General features: G+C 36.8%; 1 long non-coding RNA gene across 1 annotated transcript in view; it reads left to right on the forward strand.

The window, feature by feature from the left end:
* Positions 1-21,202, forward strand: part of LOC134735750 (uncharacterized) — an 81,732-nt gene extending 60,530 nt beyond the window's left edge. The window contains exons 2-3 of the long non-coding RNA XR_010119174.1: positions 14,600-14,688; positions 21,174-21,202. This is a non-coding gene — a long non-coding RNA (uncharacterized lncRNA). The remainder of the gene's footprint in view (positions 1-14,599; positions 14,689-21,173) is intronic.
* Positions 21,203-21,465: the final 263 nt, after the last annotated feature.

Consider the following 21,465-nt stretch of genomic DNA (forward strand, 5'->3'; position numbering starts at 1 on the left):
GTTGTCTATGGCTGGGATGGGAAGAAGAATTAACTGTGAAAGGGCATGGAGGATCTTGTGGGGAGATGATAATGTCCTAAAGCTTGCTGTGGTGACTGCTGCACCACTTAGTAGAGATACTAAATATCACTGAATTGTAGATCTAAAATGGGTGAATTTTGTGATATGGAAAACATACTTCAATAAAGTTATTTTAAAAAAGTGAAAAAATCAAAAGAGGCTTCTCTAACCATGACACAGAATGAAGCACTAATAATCTAAGCACTGAGAATAGAAATGATTTTTTTACAACACCTACTATGTACCGACAAAAATTAAAAATAAAAAAAAATTTTTAAAGAATCTAAGCACTCAGAATCTAAGTACTAAGAATGACCTGCTAAGTGCTAACATCATGGTTGCTGCTGTTTTTCTGATTGTCATTGCCAGGACATATGAGGAAGCTAATGGCCAAAGTGCAATATATCTTGCCAAAAGTTTGTCTAATTTTTCTGCCCACATGAGAGAGGGCCTAACTACATACCAACTCCTGAGAACTACTAAGGCAAAGGGAAAATTCTACCTTCTCCTGGATGTGGCAGTAATGCCACAGGGTCACCCTTGGATGGTGAGGAAAGGCCAGGTTGGTCCCTGACTTTGTCCCAACTCTGCTTTGGGCATGTGACATGTTGAGATTGTGGAGGGTCTATGTTTCTGGTGGGGGATGGAGAATTCCCTAACCTGGTTGAGTTACCTGTAACCTGCTTATCTCGAACTGATGGGTTTTTTGAAAAGATTATTTTACAATTGGAGAATAGACTGAGGAGAATCAAAAATGGAAATACAAAATATTTCTAGGACTCTTTCAATATTCTAGATTGGAAACTAGGACCTTGACCAAGATGGTTACCATTATGACATACATTTCAGAGGCAGAATCAAGAGAACTTGACTACAGAGTGAAAGAAGAAAGGCTAAGGGAAATAGAATCAAATCTGACATGTTCTGAAACAGGGAAACATTGTTTAGGCAGATATTTTACTGATGAATCACAGCTGCCACAGTAGATATTCTTAAGTATTATTATTCAGTTTACCAGAATATACTTTACTTGAAAAAGAGAAGGGTGTGTGTACATAGATACACATAAAATATGTACTTTAAAATCTATATTAATATATAATGATGTATATAATATGTTACACACAAAAACTTATGTGGACTAAAATATATAATACTAACACATATAGTACATATATATTAATACATATACTAAATACATATATTTACAACTGAACTGGTGAAGTGTCACATCATTCTTTGTCATTAATTCCTTTACCAGCCTAGATAATGTTTTGACTCAACCAAATTCTTTCAGACACCACTAAAATGGCCTCACCCTAAGAGTCAGTTCTTTTTAGGGAATTGCAGCTGGAAGGTGGTTTGGTATTTGATCTTTCTGTAGGTGTGTCAAGCTACAAAGAAATGGTAGTCTGACTCAGTTGGCTGTGCATTTAATGGGGAGGAAGTGCTTGGTATGTTCTTGTTTATTTAGATAATTCTGCATAATCCAGTAAAGAGCAAGTACACAGTGTAGCAGATGTACAAACTTCCTGCCTTTGAAGAGAAATACCACAATTCTCCAATGATCAAAGACAAGGAAAGAAAGGTAAAAGGAAAGAGCTGATGGTGGGCTGGCTCCTGGCCTTGGACCTCCTGAATTTGTCCTAGTAAAGGACAGGTGTTCCACTCAGAGTGGGCAAGTTATTTACATCAGATCCCAACTGTTTTAAAAGAGTAATGCTTCTACTTGGCATTTATAACTGAAAGAGAAAGAGAAATTAATAGTTATTGCATTTCTATGCACTAATTTACATAGTAGAATTATCAGACATGTGTTATCTATTTCTTGTAATATCCTTGCTAATAAATTATTTTCATACCAAATTTACAAATATGAATGCCAAGCTTCTGATTAAGAAGTTTACCTAAGTTTATATAGCTAGTAAGTGGAAGAAATGGAAATTAAGATCTGTCACTTCTACAGATTACTTTTCCCTCCCAATTTTACTACGTGGCAAGGAAACGATTAGTCACGCTGTCAGAGAGGGGGTAGGAGGAGAGAGAGTGATTTGGAAACATTAGAAATTTCTATTGTTTCAAAGCTATATCTTTAATGATCTGAAAGGTTTATATTCAGATGCTTTTGCTTAAATCCTTGAGAGCTACAAAGAAGTAGTAATATAGAAGGCACAACTCTTCTGGGGCATCTTACCTATTTTTAAAAATGTGAATTTCTCTGAATTGTAGGTGACTACCTTTGTTATATTTATGCTTTCTAAATATCTTATTGTACAAATAAGGAAAGCATGGAAGACGAGCACTAGTCTGACCCCAGGAAACAGCTTAAATATTATCACTCAGCATGTTACTACACTTATGGGCCAGAAAACATATCTGGAAGCAAGACATGCATTATAGATCAATGATGAATTTGATGAATATACGTTTGGTTCTTTTACTCAACCTTTGAAGAAATCTACTTCAATAGAGACTTGAACACACAGATTTCCACTGATACACTTTGCCTACTGAAATTCTGTCAAGGCAAGCATCTTCCTTTTCCAAGTACTTATATTTTAGCTTGAGAAAGAATTTTGGCTTTGCAATAGGAGCTAGGAGTTGTGTTGCACAAAGCTTGCTATTTTGCCACATATTTTAGTGGCTTTGCATACATGCTGTATTTAATAGGTTGCTAATCTAAGAGTTCAAGTATCTACAGGAACAAAGACTAAGAATGACACCAACCCTCAAAGTGGCTGAGTACAAAGCTAAGTGACTCTATAGTCTAGAATGGCTCAAAAGTGACTCACTGGAAACCCATCTGAGACAAAGGAGCCAATCTCCCTTTAAGATCAAAGAAGGTCCTGGAGTATAGTCAACCATAAGTCAAATTAGTGAGTTTGATTTCATAAAACTCATGTATGAAGCATCAGAAAAGATGCAGGACACGAAGAAGTGTCTATGTTGCTGACAAAGACAACTTCTTTTGTAATAATATTTTGATCTTGATGAGAGTAAAATCATTTGGGTAGTGACTGAGAGAATGCTGGTGAAATCACATAGATTTCTCCCTCACATGAAGAAAATGCCCAATCAATTCCAATTGGCTTTGAAAGAAGTTACACTTGCTCTATGTAACTGAAAATTTTGCAGTCCTGGAAATAGTTAGGATACTCACATAACACTTTAATCATATACAGACACAGATAAAAGATAAACATCATCTCTCATTTCTCAGGATCTTTAATTAGATTAGGGTTTAAGATAGCTTCTCAAAAAAAAGTTTAAGAAACATTTCTTTGTGATAGAAGAAATCACCATGGCACATTTTACCTATGTAATAAAACTGCACATCCTGCACATGTGCCCCGGATTTTAAAATTAAAAAAAGAAAGAAAGAAAGAAAACTTCAGGCCAATATCCCTGATGAACATCGATGTAAAATTCTCAATAAAATACTGGCAAACCAGATCCCACGGCAAATCAAAAAGCTTATCCGATCAAGTCGGCTTCATCACCAGGATGCATGACTGGTTCAACATATGAAAATCAATAAATGTAACTCATCACATAAACAGAACTAAAGACAAAAGCCACATAATTATCTCAATAGATGCAGAAAAAGCCTTCGATAAAATTCTACATCCCTTCATGCTAAAAACTCTCAATAAACTACGTAATGAAGGAACATACCTCAAAATAATAAGAGCCATTTATGACAAACCCGCAGGCAATATCATACTGAATGGGCAAAAGCTGGAAGCATTCCCCTTGAAAACTGGCACAAGACAACGATGCCCTCTTTCACCACTCCTATTCAACATAGTATTAGAATTTCTGGCTAGGGCAATCAGGCAAGATAAAGAAATAAAGGGCATTAAAATAGGAAGAGATGGAATCAAATTGTCTCTACAGATGACATGATCCTATATTTAGAAAATCCCATTGTCTCAGCCCAAAAGTTTCTTAAGATGACAAACAACTTCAGCAAAGTCTCAGGATACAAAATTAATGTGCACAAATCTCAAGCATTCCTATACACCAACAACAGACAAGCAGAGAGCCAAATCATGAATGAACTCCCATTCACAATTGCTACAAAAAGAATAGAATGCCTAGGAATTAAAGCTAACAAGGGAAGTGAAGTCGCTCTTCAAAAAGAACCACAAACCACTGCTCAAGGAAATCCAACAGGACACAAACAAATGGAAAAACATTTCATTCTCATGGATAGGAAAAATCAATATCGTGAAAATGGCCATACTGCCCAAAGTAATTTATAGATTCAATGCTGCTCCAATTAAACTACCATTAACATTCTTCACAGAATTAGAAAAAACTGGCCAGGTGTGGTGGCTCGAGCCTATAATCCCAGCAGTTTGGGAGGCCGAGGCAGGTAGATCCCTTGAGGTCAGGAGTTCAAGACCAGCTTGGCCAACATGGTAAAACCATGTCTCAAAATTGGCCAGGCGTGGGGGTGCATGCCTGTAACCCCAGCTACTCAGGAGGCTAGCACATGAGAATTGCTTGAACCTGAGAGTTGGATATTGCAGTGAGCCAAGATAGCACCACTGCACTCCAGCGTGGGTGATAAGTCGAGACTCTGTCTCAAAAAGAAAAAAAAAAGAATTAGAAAAAAGCTATTTTAAACTTCATATGGAACCAAAAAAAGAGCCTGTATAGCCAAGAAAATTCTAAGCAAAGAGAACAAAGCTGGAAGCATCAAGGTCCCGGACTTCAAACTATGCTGTAAGGCTACAGTAACCAAAACAGCATGGTACTGGTATAAAAACAGACACACAGACCGATGGAACAGAAGAGAGAACTCAGAAATAAGACCACACATCTATAACCATTTGATCTTCAACAAACCTGACAAAAACAAGCAACGGGAAAAGGATTCCCTAGTTAATAAATGGTGCTGGGAAACCTAGCTAGCTATATGCAGAAAGTTGAAACTGGATGCCTTCCTTACACCTTATACAAAAATTAACTCAAGATGTATTACAGACTTAAATGTACAACCTAAAACTATAAAAACTCCAGAAGAAAATCTAGGCAATACCATTCAGGACATAGGCACAGGCAAAAATTTCATGATGAAAATGTCAAAAGCAACTGCAACAAAAGCAAAAAGTGACAAATAAGATCTAATTTAACTAAGGAGCTTCTGCACAGCAAAAGAAACTATCATCAGGTGAACAGACAACCTACAGAATGAGAGAAAAGTTTTGCAATCTATCCATCTGACAAAGATCTAATATCCAAAGTCTACAAGAAACGTCATAAGAACAAAACAACCCCATTAAAAAGTGGCCAAAGGACATGGATATACACTTCTCAAAAGAAGACATTTTCATGCGTCCAACAAATGTATTTTTAAAAAGCACAACCTGACTGATCATTAAAGCAATGCAAGTCAAAACAACAAAGAGATACCATCTCACGCCGGCTAGAATGGCAATGATTAAAAATTCAAGAAACAACAGATGCTGGCAAGGATGCAGAGAAAGGGGAGCACTTTTACACTCTTTTGGGGAATGTAAATTAGTTCAACCATTGTGGAAGACAATGTAGTGATTCCTTAAAGATCTAGAAGCAGAAATACCATTTGACCCAGCAATCCCATTACTGGGTATATACCCAAAGGAATATGAATCATTCTCTTATAAAGATACATGCACGCATACATTAATTGCAGCCCTATTCACAATAACAAAGATATGGAACTAACCTGAATGCCCATCACTGATAGACTGGCTAAAGAAAATGTGGTAAATATAAACCATGGAATACAATGCAGCCGTAAAAAGGAATGTGATCATATCCTTTGCAGAAACATGGAAGGAGCTGGAAGTCATTATCTTCAGCAAACTAACACAGGAACAGAAAATCAAACACCGCATGTTCTCACTTATAAGTGGGAGCGGAACAATGTGAACACATAGGCACAGAGAGGGGAGCATCACACACTGGGGCCTGTCAGGGGGCGTGGAGGAAGGGAGAGCATCAGGAAAAATAGCTAATGCATGCTGGGCTTAATACCTGGGTGATGGTTTGATACATGCAGCAAATCACCGTGGCACACATTTACCTATGTAACAAACCTGCACATCCTGCACATGTACCCAGGAACTTAAGATAAAATTAAAAAAGAAAATCGGTGAAAAACCACTAGCCTTTTCATCTCTATTAGTAGAGCCACTGAATTCACAAGTAATATCTCAATCAAAAAGTAACTCACCAAATTGTCTGGATCACTTTCCTAGTGCTTCTCTTATCCTTTTTTTTATTTTATTTTTTTTATTTTCCTCACCCTGGAGAAGAATCAAAGGTGAATGGCATGGCAGGTAAGTAAGGCAGGAATGCTACAGAAAATATTCTAGTGCTATAAAAAATTAATCAAGTGCTTCTTTAATTAATATCAACACTGTGCACAATTTATGCTGTGTATTCCCAGGATATCTCACTACTTTCACTCTGGATAAGTCCATTATCCGTGGGGTTAAGAGCAAGGCATGAGGAGACAGAGGTTTTAATCCAGCCTTACAGCTTACTAGCTGTGTGCCTCTATACAAATTACTTAACCTCTTTGGGCTGCAGTGAAAGGGGGATAACCATAGTCCTACCACACAGGGTAGTTAGGACAATTAAATGAGTTTATATTCATAAAGTTGTTAGAACAATGTCAGAAATACAGTAAGCACTAAGCAAACATTTCTCTCTTTTTTTGGTGTAAATTTAAAGGGTACAGGAGCAGTCTTGTCACATGAATATTTTGTGTAGTGGTGAAGTCTGGACTCAGTGTAACCTACATAAAATAAATAAGGTTTACTTATTTGTATGTTTTCCAACTATTGGATTTTGGCAATTACTCCTATAATTTGACTTTCTTTACCCTAGTCTTCTCCATCCAACTTTCAATACATACACACATATAAGTGGTACATATTATTCCAGTGAAAATCATGCCACTGTATCTCACATTCATTGTCCATGTCTATGAAAACATATAAATAATAATCCCTGTTATAGTTTCCTTTAGCCCTTATTTTATCACTCCAGTTTTATGGAACACAGCTCTTTCCATAGAATTAGAGGGGAGAAAAAGAGCCCTGGAAAGGTCATTAATTTTTTTTTCTTTACCTCTGCCACCCACTTTCAAGCCAAACCACACACATAAATCCCTCAGACTCTTTCTTCATCACAATGTGGTTTCCATTCACGTCTACTCTGCCCTAAGGAAACGATTTTTGTTACAGGTGGGCAAATTCAGCACTAATGGCATTACCCTATGTTTTCAGGAAAACTTTTGAGGGCAAAATAGCCCCATTAAAGTTGCCAGTTTCACTGGTTTCTTGTCACTGATCAAGTTTAATTATTTCCATTGTTGCAAACCCCAAAACCAATTTCTCACTCACAATTCATGATCAGACTCAATAAACTCATGGCAAAATTCTTAAACTGCTCCCATAATGGACTCCCTCAATTTCTTGTTTTAGACAGTAACTACAAGGTGAAAACCTGCTATTTCATTGTTACTAGGTCATAAGTTCTCATTAAACCCTATGATTTCATGAGAATAATATAGCTAGTCGATCCAGTTTGAAAAAAAATAAAGATGTGTGGAAGCTGGTTGTGTGAAATTTTCACTATTAATTGATTGATTTAACCACTACACATAGAGACAAAACCTCTTGTTAAATATTAAAAATCCTACAGGTTCAAAATACTGGCTTGAGACTGGCTATATGCTTTTTAAACACTATGTTTTCAGCACCTCGTGGGTGCAGGATTAAAAAGAATGAGGCATTGTGCTTTATTTCAGACAGCCTCCCAAACTATTCTTGAAAAACCTTTCTGCTTATATCTGACATCTGCTGTTTCTTCAGAGTTCATATAAATGAGGCTGTGTAACCTTATAGATTCTCCAGTAATCTTCCTCAATTTGTCACTCTATCCATAAAGAATAGGGAACAGAGACTTCTCAGTTGCCATAGGACATGGTTGAATACAAATAATACTAGAAAAGCTGCTACCCCCAAACACTTCTCCTACTGAAGGATCAAATGACATCATTTGGGAATTTATTTATTTAAAGTAAGGTTCTTCATCGCTCAATGTTTTGAAAGACATAGAATTCGACTCGTGATTCTTGGCTGTGAGTGAAGCTTCTTCCCTGTGTTACTGTTTGGGAGGAGAAGATATAGCAGAGTTAAACATCGATGTTTTCTCTGACTTGTTGAAATAGCAAAAAGAGATTCAGTCATTCAGCAAGTAATTATTTGGCACCCACTAGATGACAGGTGGAGTCCCAGGCACTATAAATGTAAAGAAGAAGGAAAAAAAAAAAACAGTTGAGGTCCTCTAGGTGGAAGACAGTATGGTAATCAAATATTGTGCGCACGGGTTATAAGGGAAGGGTCTGGGGGTCTACAGGGTATTTGGTGAGAACAGGGAAGGATGTGTATAACTCTGTCTGGAGATATCAGAAAAGGCTTCCCTTGAATAGGAGTTATCCAAGCCCAATCTTGAAGGATAAATAGGAATCCATCAAGCTGAGGAAGAGCATCGCAGGCAGAGGAAGCAGCAGGCCAAGTAGAGAGTGGTAAAGTCTAAGAGACAGCAAGGAACCACCATAAATCATCACAGGCAGAAGGACCCTGCGATGAATTGATGGGAGATTCCATGGAGAAGGTTGTCATGGGTGTCAGATCATTACAGTCTCAGACTCTATGCCTTCTTCTGCAGATCACCAATTCTCATAAAAACATTATGTTTCCACATGTTCCACTCTTCTGTGGATGTATCCAGATTCATGCATAATTCCAGGTGAACTTCCTCCAACTTTATCCCATTCTCTCTTTCTTTAGAAAAATGTGTCAAAATCTCAAGGAGAAAAGGTAAATAGAAGGATAATTGTAATGTTTATATTTTTATTTTCTCTATATTATGATGTTTTGATACTTAAATTTTGTTCTGGGTTGGGAGCGACTGCTTTCCCTGAGCCAGCCAGTCCTTAGAGACAGCACAGGACTCAGCCAGGAGCTTATGTTTGATAATGCAAACTAACCAATCCAGAGTCATATTTCTGGTCAGTATGCTCCAGGAGATAATATTCCCCTGCCTCAATCATCCCAGTGCCAGGCACCAGGCAACCAGGGACCAACCCGTAGCATAGAGCCCACCAAAATTATTTAAACTAGCCAGTCCTAAGATGTTCACCCTGCCCTGCCTCGTCTTTCTCTCCAAAACCCCAATAAAGGCTCTCACCTGGACCTTTCTAACTCCTGCTTTCTGTCCCTTGACCACAGTGAGACCTCCCCTAGTGTCTGTGAGGAGTGTCATGTCTCCTGTTTTTAGGACTGATGAGGATAATAAACTTTGTTTTCCTGAGCCTCTCCTGTGTCTCCTCTTGTGGCTACACCTGACTGATATCCCATAAAAGAATGCAGAACAATAACCTATCCTGTCTTATTCATCAAAACACAACTAACCTCAAAATCCAGTTCTTTTATTTCAGTTAGGGGTGTGTGTGAGTGTGTGTGTTCATATGTGTGTGTGTGTGTGTGTAAAACTGTCATACAGCAGCTCTCCTCATACCAATGTTCTATGATCACAAGGTTAAGAAGTACTCTTAGAGATGATGAAAAGCAATAAAGGGGTTGCATAAAGAAAGTGACACATTCAATTTGCATTCTGGCAAGATTGCTCTATTTATAATGAGGGGAATGGATTGAAGAAGGCAAAGAATGGAAGTAGTCTGTATTGGAGGTTATTTCAATCGTCTAGAAAAGGAATGGAAGTTGTGTCAGTTTTAATGGAGAAGACTTGTTCCTCAAGGAGTGTGGGTGGTGACGGAGAGGGAGGGAATGAGGATGCTTAGATGTCCAGACAGGCGGCAAGAGAGGAAGATCAGAAACGGAATGAAAGGGAATGCATTCATTGCAGAAATGTTGAGACTTGGAATGACATACATTTATATGTTCCTATTTTTGGTTCTTTGAAGACTAGTGAGAGAAGGGAGTATAAAATTTAGAGGTCAAATAGTATAATTAAAAATACTTGATTTACATAGAGCAGGGTTCTGCAAACTTTTTCTGCAAAGGGTAAGGGAGTAAATATTTTAGCATTTGAAATCTGCCATGGTAGTGTGACAGCAGCATAGATAGTATGTAAACAAATGAGCCTGGCTGTGCTCAAATAAAACTTTATTTACAGGCAGAGGGCCAGATTTGGCCCACCAACCATTGTGTGCCAACCCCTCATATAGAGACAGCCTTGGTGCAGAAAGGATACCATAAAAAATACTTTCTCTGGGTTATCGCAGGAAGCTCAGCTTTACTATCATTAAATTAGATATTTTTCAATTGTCTGCAAGGGCATGTTCAAAGCTTCCTCCAATTGTTACTTTTTTTTCTACTGCAGATTCTTATCATACATGTATATTTTTTCATAATCGAAGGCTCTGGCAAGTTTCAAATACAAAGCAGTTGCCAATTTACATTAAGCATGTATTAAGAAACATCAGAGTAAGGAGGAATAATTTTCAGTTAAGAAGTGTCTCTGTGTGTGTGTGTGTGTGTATGTGAATATAATAAAATATAAAAGACTCATCTACCAATTCTGGTGGAAAATATCTGTAGGCTAGCTAGCTCATGTCTTCTAAGATTTAGAGGCCACAAATATTATAAAGTTTTAATGTCTTACAAAAGTGATTTCCAATGAAAAGAAATGTTGCTAACAAAATCTCCAGAGATGGTAGTCAAAACTGTGATTTCTCTGTAGTGACTTATATTTGAAAGCCAGGAAAGCATTTCTTATGTACCAGGTATGAAAACTGTGATTTTTGTCCTTACAATAGTGCGTTAGGCAACAATTCTTAACAAGCAGCCAAAAATAAGTTACCTAATGGAATATCATGCTGCAATTCTATTCCCACTAGTTATATCATTAACGGCTTCCTGTCAAAAGATGGAATAAAAATGAGTAGATACTTATACTTCTTTTCTCATCCTTACATAGCTTTGTACTTTTTTATAACCGAAACAAGTGCCACTCCAAGAAAGGAATGTAGAACTGTATGAAGAGATCATTTGAGCCCACCTTTCCAAATGTCACATGATCTATTGAAAATTATTAGAGCGGAGTGAAGGAAATTGCCAAATAGACTGATAGTTATCTTTCTTTCCCTGAGATATAGTTTAGGTTCAAAGGTATAATTTTGATCTGTTCTTGGTATCTGTCTCCATGGCAATGATATTTGTTCATAAATATTCTTGCTGCAGGTTGACCTGATTTTAGTCTATGCAATTAAAAATTTCCTCTTGACCATTTATCATTTTTCCCTGGTGTAAAACTTTTTGTTTCATTTTGTTTTCTTTAGCCTTGGGAATGTGGCAATTCCAGGGTCTGGTTGATTTGCTGACTCTTTAGGGAGGTCCTTCGATCTATGATTGTTTTCTTTGTTTTCGCTTTTGCAGTGTGTGTTTTGCAGTTCTCTTATTTGTCAATTTTTTGTTAATTTGTGAATCTTTCACGTTATATCAGTGTGAAAACAGAAGCTTCCCCTGGTTATTTGAAAAGAGAATTTAATATTTTTAAACACAGTTAACCAGAAATGAAGTTTTTAACTAGGTAACTGAAAGGGTAAAAAGAGAACTCTTAGTTAGAGATCAGGAAATTTTTTCTGCAAAGGGCCAGATAGAAATACTTTTAGTTTTGTGAGCCATCATGCTACTCAGTTCTACAGTGGAAGCAAGAAAACAGCGACCTCAGACATAAGAAGTGGGCCTGAGTGTGTTCCAATAAGTCTTTATTTACAAAAACACGGACAGCAGGGAAGATTCAGCCTACAAGCTGTAGTTTGCTGTGTTAGTCAGCATTCCCCCAGATAAACAGAACCAATAGGATATATGTAGATCTGGAATTTATTATGGAAATTGAAACATGAGATTATAAAGGCCAAGAAGTCTCATGATCTGCTGTCTGCAAGCTGGAGACCCAGGAAAGGCAGAAGTGTAATTCAATCTGAGTCCAAAGGCCTGAGAACCAGGGGGAACACTGGTATAAGTCCTGCAGTCTGAAGGTTCAAGAACCAGGAGCTCAGATTTTCAAGGGCAGGAGAAATTGGACGATCTAGTTCAAGGAGAGAGAATTTGCCCTTCCTCTATCTTTTTGCTTTATTTGGGCCCTAAATGGTTTGGATGACATTCACATTGGTGAGAACAGATCTTCTTTATTCAGTCCACTGATCCAAATGCTAATCTCTTCTGGAAGCACTTTCCTAATACACCAACAAATAATGTTTTACCAGCTATCTGGGCATCCCTTAGCCCAGTCAAGTTAACAAATAAAATTACTCATTTGCCAAACCCTGCTCTAAATTATCATTGAGGTAGCAACTGCAGGAAGCAACTTCCATCCTTAGGGCCAAGGGAACAAAAAGAAAAGATTCGATTGATAAAATCTGGAAACTTGAAAGCATTGTTTCATGAGCTGGGACCTAGACCTTTGAAGAAAGGGCACTAGTTGGCTAGTGCTGAGATCTTTGCAGGGTATGAACAAGTGGGTTTTACAAATGTTGGAGAAACTATCCACTGGATTCCACTAAAAGGTGCTACCACTTCCCAGTGAAGATGCATTGCTAGGGCTGATATTCTGGCAGGCAGGCAGGCAGCAAACAGGCTTTAAACTCATGAAAGAATCAATAAGAAGGCAACAGTTTGTCTTCTTCTTCTTCTTCTTCTTCTTCTTCTTCTTCTTCTTCTTCTTCTTCTTCTGTAGGCTTGCAGTCTTCCCTTATCATCCTCTATTGACTAAGCAAACTGGCAAATCAGAAATGCCGTTTGCAGAGACTCAGCATCAGCATCACGAAGGGTAGATGGGCAGGTTTGGAGCTAAAAGGCAGTAAATTAATAATTGATGTCTACATCAAAATCCAAGATTCTCTTTCAGCTAATGTTTTAGAATTAAATTATGACTGGAAATTCTTCATATTACTAAGATTATCTGCCAATGATCATATAAAAGACTATTCCAGTTTGGAGTTATGCTAAGGCCTCCCTCTTTGCCCAAAATCTACCAAATGTTGATAAAATAAAGAATAATTTGTAGTTTAAATTAATAAAATAAAAGGACAATTACATATATGTATGCATGTATGTTTGTAATTCTGTGTGTATGGATATACATATATATGAGGAAGGTTCTAGCTCTTTATTTATGAAAAGAGCTATACTTTGTTCTAAAAGATATTTTTATTTCTTTTTGATGTTAAAATATAATATCTCTTTTTAAACACTGTGATAGCATATGGTACTGATAGTTTCTGTTATTTAAGTTCTTGTTTGGAAAATAAAATGTTTGCAAGTACATGTCAATTCCTATTTCCCTCCCGCTAAATTTCACTGGTTGATGAAATGAGAAAGCTCTAGAATGGTTGTTTATGAGAATACCTAGTTTTGATGGATTGATTGATTGATTGATTGGATGACTTATTGATTGACAAGTGATGAAGGATGATGGAGTGAATCAGGCCAGGCTATTTTGAGAAACATCCTTTGAAGATATTTTAAAAGTTAGTGTGTCGCTCAAGAAAAAAATCCTCTAGGTTGACGCACTGAATTTTAGTGCTCTGGACTGTCAGAATGGCTTTATTTGTAGATGACCCTAAGTGTGTGTAGATAGTAGATAATAAATAATATATGACATAAACTACTTTGATTTTAGTATGTAAATACCTGCTAGCCTTGCATAAGAGCACATCTTCCTCTCAGCTCTACCACCTGTCTATACTTTATATTTTTGAAATTCTTTTCCTAAGTAATTCGTTATTTCAGTGTCTTGCACACTACTTGGACTTTAGCCCTTTTGTGAATAATGTTTTCTTGATGCAGCAAAACTGTACAGTATAATTCGCAGTCTAACTGTCACTACAGCAGGGAAAAAGCCAGAGATGGACTAAAACAAATTTTCAAGCCATCTACAATATTATGTGCCTAGTGATGGCTTACAGGTACCTATTTATATCTCCCTCTAAATATTTCATCTCTTCTCTATTACTGATGAGAGTTAATCTACAAGTCTCCTGAGGGCTTTTTATAAGTGTACTTAGGATATCATTTCTGGTGTTTGGAATCACCACACATTATTTTTATTATATAAGTTAGTTGGATTCTCAAGAAATGTTACCTGGTGGAAAAAACAATCAAGAAGATTCATAATGAGTCATTGAGTACAATTCTGCACAAGGTACTTTATCATGGCAGCCACTGTGGGGAATGTTGTGCATGGTCCTAGTACATTGGCTCTGAGTTTTTGAAATAGAATGCTTCCAACTTGCTGGCCCTGAGGAGACTGAAGATATTAATGGCTTAATATTTGCAAATCACTATATATTCTCACAGCAAAGAACAGTGTGTCTCATTTGTAAAAACATAACCCCAAGAAATAGAGCTATATGTAAAATAAGCCATGCCAAAATTACATTTTACTTGGTACTATAAGAAACCAATTTGCATTATTAACCAGCATCCAAATTGTTGATTTTCATTAGCTCTTTTATTGCTTGGCCACAGAAAGCATTAAGAAGACGTTTTGATCACAATGTCTTCTGTCAAGAAAAGCCAAGGGCTTCTTCCATGGGTAAGTGGTTTTAAAATCCCACGAAATTGACACATTTTTAGATGTCTGCTCAGCAAACATAAGTGCTCAAAATTAAGATTTTGAAGGCTGTAATTTTCCCAGCTGGGTGAAGTGGATAGTGCTAAGAGGCCTCATAGATCATACCATGTTGTCATTTATTATAATGTTTTAACATACTACAGAATTTGTGTTGTCAAGAACATTGGGTGAGGTGATTTATTAGCTAGGATTGATTATGTTGCTAATAGCCCAGATGGCTTGAATTTTGGAAGGGGGAAATTTCATGTCGCTGAGCATGAAGAAATAAATGCTGAGTTGCCAAGAGACAAAGGGGCCTTGGCTTAGAAAAGACTCATTTACCTGCCATGTGCAGACATTCAAGAGGCAGTTTTTGTTTTCCTTCAGACATATACTTTAAATTCTATTTTTTTTTTGCCTGGGGGAACAGTGGACATTTTATGTGTGTTGAATATTTTTCTGCAGTGGAGCAAACTTTTGCCAACTCTCCCTCTGGGACAATGTAGGCAGTGCTTTCAGAAGTTCTCTTCGGTTCCTGCTACAAGTACCAAAAACATGACCTTGCCCGCATGGCTTTTGCAACTCAATGTCTAGAGCTTTGACATTTGCATTGACTTTCAGCAGTTTTCATGGGCTAACACCTGGAGCCATCATCTGCAGATGCCCAGCTGACGTACTCTTATACTTTGCACAGCAGCACAGGCGTTTTATACTAAGAGGCACTGATCTACCAGGTGACATGAACAAGACAGACACCAGATTGTCTCATGCAAAAATGACACTGCCTGTCCAGATCTGATCGTCATGATTATTCAAAAATTCAAATGAGAGTGTAGGGATAAAAGGAGCAAAAAATAATTCATGAATAATAAATAACTCTTAATTTTACTTTTTCTTTCTAGATGATATATATTTAAGATGACATTTTTCCTCGGAACCCAATAACAAGTCACTGTTTCCCTCTTTGGACCTGCACCCTGACAATCCAAAGGCAGGGTTTTAGAAGCCAGGACCTCGGGCTTTACCATGCTCTAACAATCACCATGCCCTGTTGGGTCTTTTACTCTTATTCTCTGCTCTCACATTACAATTAGAACATCTAAATACAAAGTGACGGTGATAATGCTTGGGGAGAGCAGGATAGGAACCCTACTTTGAAGAAGCCTTGATATGTTCTCAGGTTCAAGGTTGGCTTCATGTAATATTTTGTTTATAGCATTGAGTCACCTATAGACTAGACATTTATCCTTCAAGTTCATTAACAGAAATATAACGAAGGCCTCATTATCTAAAAACCTTAAGTGCTGATTAATTAAAAATGGATATGTCACTTGGAGTGTCTCCTCCCGAGAACAAGAGCACTCATCCCTAAGGAGAGACACAGAACTGGAGAAATTTCTATAATCGAGAGCACCTGCCTTTAAACAAATGGGATTTTACAGGCCTGTTCTTGTACACAATCAGTCTTCTATACAATGATATGTAGTCTCTGTAAATTTGCAATGCTCCATTTAAAAGCTTTTTATTCTTCTTCTATGCACAACCGGGTTAATAAACATACACCTCTCTTTAAAGTAGAATGTAGAGTGATTTCATGAAGTCAAGGGGTATTGTGAAGGAATGTAAAGAAAAAGGTGAAAAACTTGACTAACAACCACTTGGGGTTGAAAATGTGTTTTAGTAGGGAGTCCATTAACGGATCAAAGAGGCCTGTGTGTGTGCATGACACGTTTATGCAGGCTCTTAAACTAGAAAGTTAAATTTGTCTTTCCATGTGCTTTATCAAACGGGGTTGACCAGCATCTTATTGACACCAGCACCTCAATGTCACATCAAAGCAGATTTGTTCAATGCATCTCTGTAATTCATTACCTGATTTTCCTTTCTCATATGCAGTTCCATTTGTTCACTAGCTGATGTTTATTCCTTCCTAAGAGCGGCATTCCTTGTGAAGAAGGAACAGACTGGCTCATTCAGATGTGGACAATCATTTCCATTAGTGAAACTAGATAGAAAAGTGTTTCCTCCTCAAGGCAAAAGAAGTTTGTCTGCAGATTCACCAGGCAGCTGAGATCTGGATCTAGAGATTTTAAGTGTTTTGAATGAGCCTAAAGTCTGGGTCTACCTGACTTGATGCTCACAATTACAATAGCAAACAATTATTATCATTGAGTAACATTGCTGGCATGTTAGATGGTGTGATAATAACTAATGAACATTGGAGCCCCTGCCGTATACCATTTACTGTGTTAGACACTGCAGAAGTAGTGACAAACAGAGTAGACATAGTGCCTGCCCTCATGATTCATTCTAGATGGTAAGCCAGGCATCTATTTGTTCTCAGATCTCCCCATTTAGACATACTAGCAATAATTCAAGGTTTTTCTGACTTCAGCCAGACGTGTGCACTGCCCCACATTCAAGGTGGGGATGGGGGCAGCATGAAGGATGCAGAGGAAAAGATCAATAGGCCTAAAGCGATTTCTGATATTCCTTACTATTTTTATAACCTTTCCTATTTAATGACACCATTCTCCTGTTAATCCTAACTGAACTAAAATCAACAGTGTTACATTCCTTCTACTGCCCATGTGTCAGTGTCAGCAAAGACCTCTTACATCAAGCCTCGTAGCCTCCATCAGAGCAACCTCTGTGACCCATCCTCTGATTAAAGGACACCATAGGGAGAGCACAAATGGTGTTTTTCACCACCAAACCCAGAGTGCTGAGATATACTTGTTTACCCTAGCAGTGTTTATCTTTGAACGGTGTTAGGTTGATTTGGGATACAGGTTTCCTTTCTTCCCTCCTTTGATCAGCTGGGGGAAAAAATGGATTTTGGTCAAGATAATAAGCTAGGTAAATTCTATAAAACAGAATAAAACATTCAGTGTGTAAACATGATTATGATTATACACCCAGAATTTTGGAGCCAAAAAGAAAAAGAAAAAAAAGAATAGTTTAATTTGTTTCTGTTTCTGTGACTTTACGCATGGGGTCTTTTGGGGTCTCCATTTATAAGAGTAATGAATCCAAAATTTCTCAGTGCTCTACTGCAGTGAAGCCTTCGTACGGTGGGTGTTATCTAGAGACCCAGATATTTTCGGTGAGCATTTCAATACGTGAAATAGAAAGTGATCAGTGAGCAATGAGGACTATTATAATGAAAACATCATTTAAAATGAAGGCTTTAACATCTGTTTCACTTTCTAAGTACAAATCCAACACTCCCTCCTGACACCCAATTTCATCATTACCACTATAAATCACAATCATAAAAAAGTTAAAAAACCAAGTGATTTAAATGGTTTTATGTGCTTTGTGTTCAGAATCACATGCATGCTTTAATTATGTTCCTATTATGTACCAGATGAAGTCAGGTAGAGTGGAAGAAAAAAATATATAGCTCTTAAACTAACCATGCTTTGATTTCTCCCATAGATTTTCATCAAAGTCTCATGTAAACAGAAGTGGTCTTGGGAGGAGGGAAAAAAACAAACAAATAAAGCCCAGAAAAGAAGAAATCAACTTCAGAAATGTCTTTCAGACATTTACCAATAAATATTTACTGAAAACCTATTATGCGGCAAGCCTGGTACTGGCTTCAGGTGACAAAGTATTAAACTAAACAGATGCTCATAGAGCTAACAGCCTAATACTTGAAAAAGATATTTTTTTAAATGATTGCACACGTAAATATATAATTACCACCATGATGCTTCCATGAAGAAAAACTGCAACATTCTGTGATGATGAAATTTTCAACAAAAATTGCGAGAACATGACAAAACCCTTAGGAGACAGTAAAAAGGCCACTTGAAGCATTCTTTGACTTTTACAAACACAGGCAAGGTCGTATTTCCAGGGTTTTTCAATTTCTAAAAAAATTGGTAATTAAAAACAGAAAACATCTAGGGTAATTTAAAAAGAATGTTAAAGATGTAATTTATGATCTAAATTTCTAAAATTTCTAAGAAATGAGAAAAATCTGTAATTCATATGTCAGCTTTTACACCAAGAAATAATATGTCTAATGTTGACCAGTATGGAAGAGTCTGATATGCAGAAACGGAGCCATGGACTGTCTCGAACTTGATGATACAATGAGGATTCAGACAAGAACTAGAGCAAATACATCTCAAATCCAGTACAGGGTTACACTAATTTCTTGGAGAGAAGGAAATTATCATCAAAATAACATGATAGGGATATGTTTATATTTTATGTCATAGTTTGACATTTCATGTACGTTTATAAATACATGTATGCTACATATATTACATATTGTATTAAGCATACTGCTTAGCCTAAGTCTATAATATGCTGTATTGTTATAAGATGGGCTATGTTACTGTAACAAACAATTCCAGAGTCTAACTCATTGAAAACACACTTATGCAACGTGTTTATTTTGGTTCAGGGAGGCTTAGTTCCATGTTGTCCTCACTCAAGAACTCACAATGATGGAGGCTCCACTGGCTGAAATTTTTCCGATGGCCATGGTAGTGGGAAGGCTGATGAAGAATCCCTCACTGTTTCTCAAATATTTCCATTTCGATGTTCACATCATTTCATTTGCTAGAGCAATTTATGTCCACTCAAATTTCATTGATTAAAACAAGTGATATGACCATTACTGGACTAATCCTTCCCTTTGCCCAAAAATAGAGGCACCAGATCTTTTTTTTCTACTTCATAAAACACATATGGAATATTTAATATACATAACATCATATGCAATATGAGCATATTCTATTTTATCATCTATTTCATGTTATTAAATATTAATACCTGCACGAGGTTCACCTGATATCTATGATTAAGATACTGATGCTTATATCAGTCAAATACCATAAACAGCCTTTGCCTTCCACCTGTTTCATAAGTGGTATCTAAACAGGTGAACATTGCTTACTTCTATGTGAAAACATAAGGCCTTATGCCTACTAAGTAGAAATGGAAATATTGAAGACATTTTTGAGAGAGTGGAATGCTTCCCAAAAACTCCATTCATTCCAGTCACTGGGATGTGACATATTGTGAGTTTGCAAGATGGAGTTACTGCTTAAGAGTCTGCCCTTACAGAAATCTAAAAGAGCAGAATTGGATATGAGGTTAAGCCAAACCAATGAAGTCTGATTAACCTTAACTCAATCTGTGTTCATTAAAAATGGTGCTTTCCCTAAAAATAGTATGTTGTGAAGGCATTAATCAATGGTCAGTCAGAAACAAATATTTTCTCAATGTGTTTTACAAAGAATAAAGCATTTTAGCTTTCATTTGCAAGGAGTTAAAAATTCGTTTCATAGAGGACTTCTTTCATATATACAAAGTATTTTTGCTTATAAATCTATATTTTAAAGATTACATATTGTGCCCAATAGTTCTTGCCCCCTTCTTCTTCAAAGCACACATATACAATACCGGTCCTAGGAAATGACAAAAGGCTTCATTTTAATACTACAGCCTAAATATTGAAACAATAGCTAGCTAAATGAGCACTTCAAAGAGAGTCCCAAAATTCATATTTTTATATAGTAATGTAGTTTTCTGTCATTGCAAGATATAACCCTTGAATACATTTCTATTATTCTCTATTCCTTGTCCTCCGTCTGTTTCCAGAGCTATTTGTAAAGCAACTAGTATCTTATAGCACAGCAGAAACCACAGTGTAGAAGCGTTCATTGTTACCTAATTAGAGTTAGGCATCTTTTCATTGTATTTCCTTAACCAGCTAAAAAATTTACCTGCCTGTCTGATCTTATGACTCACCAAATCCCTTTCATTCACATTAAAATTTTTATTGTGGTAAAACACACATAACATAACATTTACCATCTTAACCATTTTAAAGGATAAATTCAGAGACATCAAAAAATTCACAATGTTGTGAAACCATCATTCCTATTCATTTCACATTTTTTATTCTGAAAGGAAGCCCCGTATCTGTGAAGCAGTCACTTCCATGCCTCCTACCCCCAGTCCCTGGCAAGCACTAATCTCTCTGTCTCCACCAATTTGCCTATTCTGGATATTTCACGTAAATGGAATGATATAACATGTGGCCTCTTGTGTCTGGCTTCTTTCAGTTACCATACTGTTTTCAAGGTTTTTCAATGTAGATATATCAGAAACTCATTCTTTTTATGGCTGAGTAATATATCAAATTTTGTTTATCCTTTCGTTGCTAATGGACTTTTGGGTTGTTTCCACTTTTGGTAATTATAAATAGTGCTGCTATGAACATTTATGTAGAACTTGTTTGAACACCCGTATTTAATGATTTGGGGTATAACCTAGGAGTGAAACCGTTTAATCATAAGGTAATTCTGTTTAACTTTTTGAGGAACTGCCAAACTGTTTTTCACAGCAGATGCACAATTTTATATTCCACCAAAAATATATGAGGATTTCAATTTCTCCACATCCTAACCAACACTGATTATTTTTTTTCTTTTTTTTTTTAGTCTAGTCATCCCAGCAAGAGTGAAGTGGCCTCTCCTGTGGTTTTGATTTGCATTTCTCTAATAACTATGTTGAACATCTTTTCATGTCCTTGTTAGCCATTTGTATATCTTCTTTGGAGAAATGTCTATTAAAGTATTCTGCTCATTTTTTCCCTTCAGTTGTTTGTCTTTTTGTTATTGAGTTGTCAGAGTTCTTTATACAATCTGGATAGTAGACATTTTTTGGATATATGATTTGAAAATATTTTCTCTCATTCTATAGGTAGTCTTTTCACTCCCTTGATGCACGAAA

Source organism: Symphalangus syndactylus, chromosome 23, assembly GCF_028878055.3.
Source record: "Symphalangus syndactylus isolate Jambi chromosome 23, NHGRI_mSymSyn1-v2.1_pri, whole genome shotgun sequence".
NCBI classification, from domain to species: domain Eukaryota; kingdom Metazoa; phylum Chordata; class Mammalia; order Primates; family Hylobatidae; genus Symphalangus; species Symphalangus syndactylus.